Raw genomic sequence first — 6179 nt, 5'->3', positions numbered from 1 at the left:
GCAGCGCGGTGCCGGCGGCTGGGATCCGGCTGTAACCCAACCGCCAGGCTTGCGGTGGCATGAATAATGTAAGGGATGCACCACGCCAGCCCCGAGACTTTTCCGAAGGAGCAGGGAAGGGCCCCTGCTGCTGGGAGCATCCCCCCAGTGGAACGCTGCAGGGACAGCACCGTTACCCCAAAACGGGACCTTGCCACCTCCTCACGCCTCGGGGCTTGCTCTGCCCCTCCCTGAGGAATCAGCCTTTTCCTCGAGTCAGCACAGAGACGGGTGAAGCCCAGGGATCCGTGAAGCTGAACGGCGGCACCAAGAGAGAGGTGGCAATTCTGCAGAGCCCAAGGCAGCAGCGGGAACACACCCAAAGGGAGCGACGCAAAGGAGGGACCCAACACCAGACCAAATTCCACAGCCCTGCTGGGAAGCACTGAGGAGCCCAGAGCCTTCAGGGGCACTCCTCATGCCATGCCAGGTGGCAGGTATGTGTGGGGTGCCACACGTGCCCACACAAAGCTGGCAAGAGGGGTTGCATGTGCCACACGTGTGGCCCGTGGCAGTGCCAGCAGCGTGTTTGCACACACACGTGCCCAGGCGTGGGGTGACCACATCAAATGTTAATGCCAGGCCTGGATTCCTGCAGCTCATCAAAGTTTAAGCAGCAGCAGTGGGAACTCGCTGTCCCACATGGATCAGTGCACGCAGCAGTGGGGCTGCTGTGGGCAGAAGCAGCACCTGCTGCACCCCCTTACATGGGATATGTTTGGGGAGACAAACATCCAGCTGTGCAGCAGCTGGCAGAACCAAAGAACCAGCAGCAGTTGCTGGACTGAACCCATTGGTCTCCCCCAGGATCAGAAGAGCCCAAGGCTGGCACCTCCTGGCATTGTGTTGTCCCCAGCCTTGTCCCTCCCTGCCACATCTACAGTGGAGCACCATCCACCACGATCCCATGGCTTTGCCTACTCCCTACATTAATTTCTGGGATAGACAGATCCTGGGCTGCACAGATGGAGGCAGCTCTGGAGTGCAGGGTGGGCAGAGGGGCAGAGTGGGATGAGAGGCACCTGGCAGGCATCAGGAGAGGGTCTATGACAGAAACACAGGATCAGCAGAGCCCTACCTGGCACTGTCACAGTCCATGCACAGGTCTGCCATGGCCACTGAGCCATATGGGGCTGACAGAGCCTGCCCTGCCAGGGGCACAGACACCTGCCACACAGCACCACCCCACCCTCCTGGCATGGGCACACAGAGCCTGGGCACCACGACGTGGCAGGGAACCACCTCGGGCAGGGACACAGCCCTTCTCTCTCTGCTGGCAGAGAGCAAAGGGGTACCTGGCTGGTAAAAAGCTGGTGCAGGTCACTCCCTGCATCCCACCACAGTCCTTGCCACCACCACACTGCCCTCCACAGTCCCCACCTCTGTCCCCCAAGGCAGGGCAGCCCCGGCAGTGCTCTCAGAGTGCTGGCACACCTCCCGTGCTGTTGCCATGGCTGTGCCCATGGTGCCTCCCTGCCCACAACAAGGGCTCTCTGAGAGGGGGAATAAAGGGAGAGGGAGGGGCTTCATCCCACACAGATGCTGTTTTCCATGGTCCCAGCCTCCATACCAGACCCCAAAACACCTCCCCATGTTCTCCATCCTGGTTCACCTGCCTTTGGCACGGCAGAGCTGGCCAAGAGGCTTTTGTGCCCAGGTGCAGTGGGATGGAAGCAAAGCAAAGGGCTGGAGGGGCACCCACATTTGGTGGCTGTTTCCAGGGTGTCTGGGCACGGCTGCATCCAGCAGCAGTGCACGGGAGGGACCCTGGGTGCAAAACCTGGCAGTGAGGGGTCTCTGTGGTGGCAATGGGTACCAAGGCTGTGGTAGAAGGTACCCAGAGCATCCTTTGGTCGGGTGAGTCCTGAATGTCTCCAGCCACGTGGGTGAGGTAGGGAAAGCCACCTCACCCCAGGGACACGGCCCGGGGCAGCCCCGGTGCCACTGCCACAGCCTGCGGCTGTGCCATGGCTGGAGGCAGGGAGGGGATGGCGACTTTGGCCTCGGGGGTTCACCCGCCCCAGCCCGGCAGGACGCGCGGCTGCCCAGGACTGTACCTTTGGAGTGCCGGCATCGGCGGGCAGAGCTCCAGAGGCAGCAGCTCCACGTCTCCAGGCAGGTCTGCGGTCACCAGCCGGCCCCGGGTCCGCTTACAGCCTGTTTCCAGTTTCAGCCGGAGCAGGGCTCTGTGCCACCACACCACACCACGCCACGCCGGCCCCGGTGCTGCCGTGCCTCCCGGGAGCCCCACACTCCGGCACCACGGAGCCAGCCCAGGCACCTCCTGACTGCAGCAGCACCTCTCAGCACATCCCCTTCCCTGTCTTCAGTTCTGCATCATTGCACATCCACTCTCAAACACCTGTGAGCAGGTGAGGATGCCCAGCCACAGCTCTTGTCACTCCAGCCACAGCTCCAGGGATGCTGGGAGCATAGGGATAAGCTGGACCCTTCCAGCAGTGTGACAATGGCACAGCCCTCCAAGCCCCTGAGGCACAATGGGGGTCTTTCCTTGCTCCCCCAAGCGCACAGCACCCCCCGACCTGGCTAATTTCCACCCCCTCCAGTTCCTGCCTCCAAAATGAGGCGGCACATGAGCAATACACGACAATCCCTGCCTGCCAGCTGCTGCCTGCTCCCCACGAGGGAGGTGTTACGGGAGGAGATAGGCCAGAGCAGATGCTGGAAGAACAAAGCAGCTGGGCACGATGCTGGCGTGCACCCAGGAATATGCTGGCTGGCAGCCCTGGTGCCAGGTCACAGCCCTGTGCCATCACCTCAGTCCCAAAGCCAAGCCCAGGAGCTTACCTGGGGCAAAACGGCCTCGAGGTAAAAGGAATGTGGGGAAGGGGTGGTAGGAAACATGGGGTAGAGGGTTCCAGGGGAGGAGGGAGTGTTCAGGTGAGGCTGCTCTGCTCTGGAGGGCAGTGGGAATATGAGGCTGTGGAGAAGGCAAAAGGTGAGATAAGGGAGGATAAAGACAGCAAGCATCCAGGCAGGGACAGGCAGAGGTGAGGGACACCACATGCCTTGACCGGGAGAACCAGAACAGCAGCGCTCACTTTAAACCCATCACGCACAAAGGTCCCTTCCCGGCAAAGCCCCTGCGGCACCTGCGAGCCCAAGGGAGGTGCCACCCAGCTGGGGCACCCAGAGCCACTCACCTGGGGTAGCCAGCTGCCCTGCATGGCACGGGGCTGGCTCGGTGCTCTGCCGGCCCCGTGCCCTGCGGGACCATCCCTCCCCCGGCAGCTGCGGGACCGTGGCTGCCGCGCCGAGGGACCCGATGCATATTTGATGACTGCTATTATTCTCATCTCCACTCGTGAGCAGAGCGATGGGAGCTGATCTTCCCTCACAGAGCTGGAGGGGTGGAGGGGTGAGGGCCTCCTCCTCCCGTGGTCCCTGTCCCTTGCACCCTTGGTGACACAGCTGGACTGTCCTGCATCCCTCCCAGGATGTAGGTGAGCCTCAGCGTAGCCCAGATGTGAACAGCTGGAAAATGGCCCTGAGCCATTCTGGCCCCCAAACCAATGGGAGTTTAGAAGAAATCACAGAACATGGGAGTGAGGAACAAATGCATCTCCTCACACCCCTCTCCAAAGGTGGGCTGGGACCAACCAGCTGCAGAGGTTCTGGCAGGGATCCAGGCACGCATTACCCCAAAAATATCAGAGCATCCTCTCCTCCCTGGGTAAGCAGGACACTCCACCCGCCTTCACAACACTCCATTCTCCTCATTCCAGCACTGAGCTTCTGCATCCCACCAAACTGGGGAGCGTTTTCCTGCAGTGATGGAGCCTGTGGCTCTGCCAAATGCAGGGGCAGAGGGAGCATCGTGCTGCAGCACCCGAGCCGGGAAAACCTCCACTTCCTTCTGCTCCAGGCAGGCACGTCCCAGCTGTAATGCGGTGGGTATTTATTATGCTGATTCCTCAGAATGCGAGGGCTTAACTGCAAATTACAATCAATAGCCCCAATCCCCTCGGGGCAGGTTCATCATTTAGCAGGCGCAACCAGAGGAATTCAAAACTATTTGCCAGCCATAAATCCTCCTCTCTGCAGGCTCCCCAGCCGGCTCCGCGCCACTCCCGATGGCTGGTTGGGGTGACCCTTGTCAGCATTTGAGACAATTAAGCTGTCACTGCGGATCGTGACTCTTATATACGGCCCTGAGCAGCACTTTGAGATGTCACCGTGATGGGGTGAGGGGAGCTGGCTGAGGCGAGCCTGCCGCAGCAACCATCTCTCATTGAATTAAATGAATGTATTTGGAGGCAGAGTCACTCTTTATTACCTTGCAAACGATTCCTGACTAAATTAAATTATAAGAGGAGTGTTCAGCCAATCAAACCTGCTTGATTGCCTGGAACAGGCATTTTAAACAGAGCACGCCTCGAGTCGTCGCTGGTTGCAGCGCTAGATGGAGGGTGGTTGATGGGGAGGCTGAGCCACCCTGCTCCACACCTGGAGTGCTGCACGGCCCCAGGAATGGGGCAGGATGAGCACAGCCCCCTGGGCACAGCATGAATGAGCCTGGAGGCAGCTGGAAGAGCAAGGGAAGGGCAGGAGCACAGAGCAGGGCTGCCGAGGGCAGATTTCACTGAGCATCATCTAGCCAAGGCTTTCCTCCTACAGCAGAGAAATGCAGGGTGTTGCTCTTCTGGGGGCAAATCCACAGCTCCTGCCTGCACCCACCCTCCTGGAGAGCCCTTCTCCCAATACACAAGGAGAGTCTGATCACATTTCCCTTCAGCAGCTCCCCAGTGAGGGGTTCTGGTCAATGCATAAAATCACAGAACGATTTGGGTTGGCCAGGAGCTCAAAGCTCATCTCATTCACTCCCTGCCATGGGCAGGGACACTCTCCACTATCCCAGGTTGCTCCAAACCCTGGCCTTGGACACTTCCAAGGATGGGGCAGCCACAGCTTCTCTGGGCAGCTTGTGCCAGTGCCTCACCACCCTCACAGGGGAAGAATCTCCTCCTAACACCTCATCTGTATCACCTCTTTCAATTTAAAACCATTCCCACTTTCCCTGCCAGTGCATGCCCATGTGAAAAGTCCCTCTCCACCTTTTTTTATAAACCCCTTTAAATACTGCAAATTCCATGAACCTCAGGAGGCTCCAGTACAACCCTAATGTTGCAGCAGATTTCCCCCTTGCCCTTTGGACCTTGTCTTTTCAGGACTTGGAGATCTCTTGGAGGCAAACTCACTCCAGCACGAACTGCAACATTTGCTGCTTTTAACATAAGTGCAGAACAATTAGGGAAGCTCCTGGAAGAAGGAATACTGCAATTAAATGGTGCATTTTCACATGCAGCTATAAACTTGCTGCCAAAAAAGCTACTCTCTCTGAAAAAAGAAGTTGGCTCCTTCTAGTTTAACTATTTTTACTTCATCCCCATTCCAATTTTAATCATGTATCTGTTCATTTTGGAGAGGATAAAATGCCCATTTTCCTAAATGAAGCTAATTAGGCAGAGGGGGTTTTAACAACGATATGCCAAAATCAATTTGAAACCCACACTGAGGTACCAGCAGCTATTCAAGGACAGGTTTTAGCAGGTAACACTGTCCATTTCAGCCTCACACCAAGCACCCCCTGGCTCCCAGCACTACCTGGCTTGAGGATGAAGCCCTGTCAGCAGTTCTGGTTGCCCGGCTCCATGCCAAGGCTTGGCAGGCTGCAGGATTTGGATGGAAAAGTCAGAAACTAAGGGACAAAACGAAACCAAAATTAGTCTTTGTGAAGGCAACTCTGCCTGTGTGACCTTCATAGGAAATGGGAAGGGTGAGTTAATGTGCTGGAACAGCATCCCACCCAGCTCACACCGGGAAGGGCCAGCTTTCCACTGCCAGACAGGGATAATGGGGATCATTTGGAGCTTGTTCTCCTCTTGCTGCTGCCGTGGTCAGGATTTCCTCTGCACCCCAGCTGTGAACAAAGCCAGGAACAGGGAAGGGAACTTACAGAGTTCAAAGTCACCTTCTTAGCTAGTATCTATTTATCTCCCATCACCAGTCTCTTGCAACCACTTCACCTTCTATTGCCCCCTAAATCACCTGCAACAGCAGCCAGGATTCCTCAGGTGGCCAAAGGTAAAAAAGAGAGTTAGGAAACACACCAAGCCATC

This window comes from Vidua chalybeata, chromosome 16, assembly GCF_026979565.1.
Source record: "Vidua chalybeata isolate OUT-0048 chromosome 16, bVidCha1 merged haplotype, whole genome shotgun sequence".
NCBI lineage: Eukaryota > Metazoa > Chordata > Aves > Passeriformes > Viduidae > Vidua > Vidua chalybeata.
The sequence above is the reverse complement of the archived record's forward strand: the minus strand, read 5'-3'. Positions refer to the sequence as shown.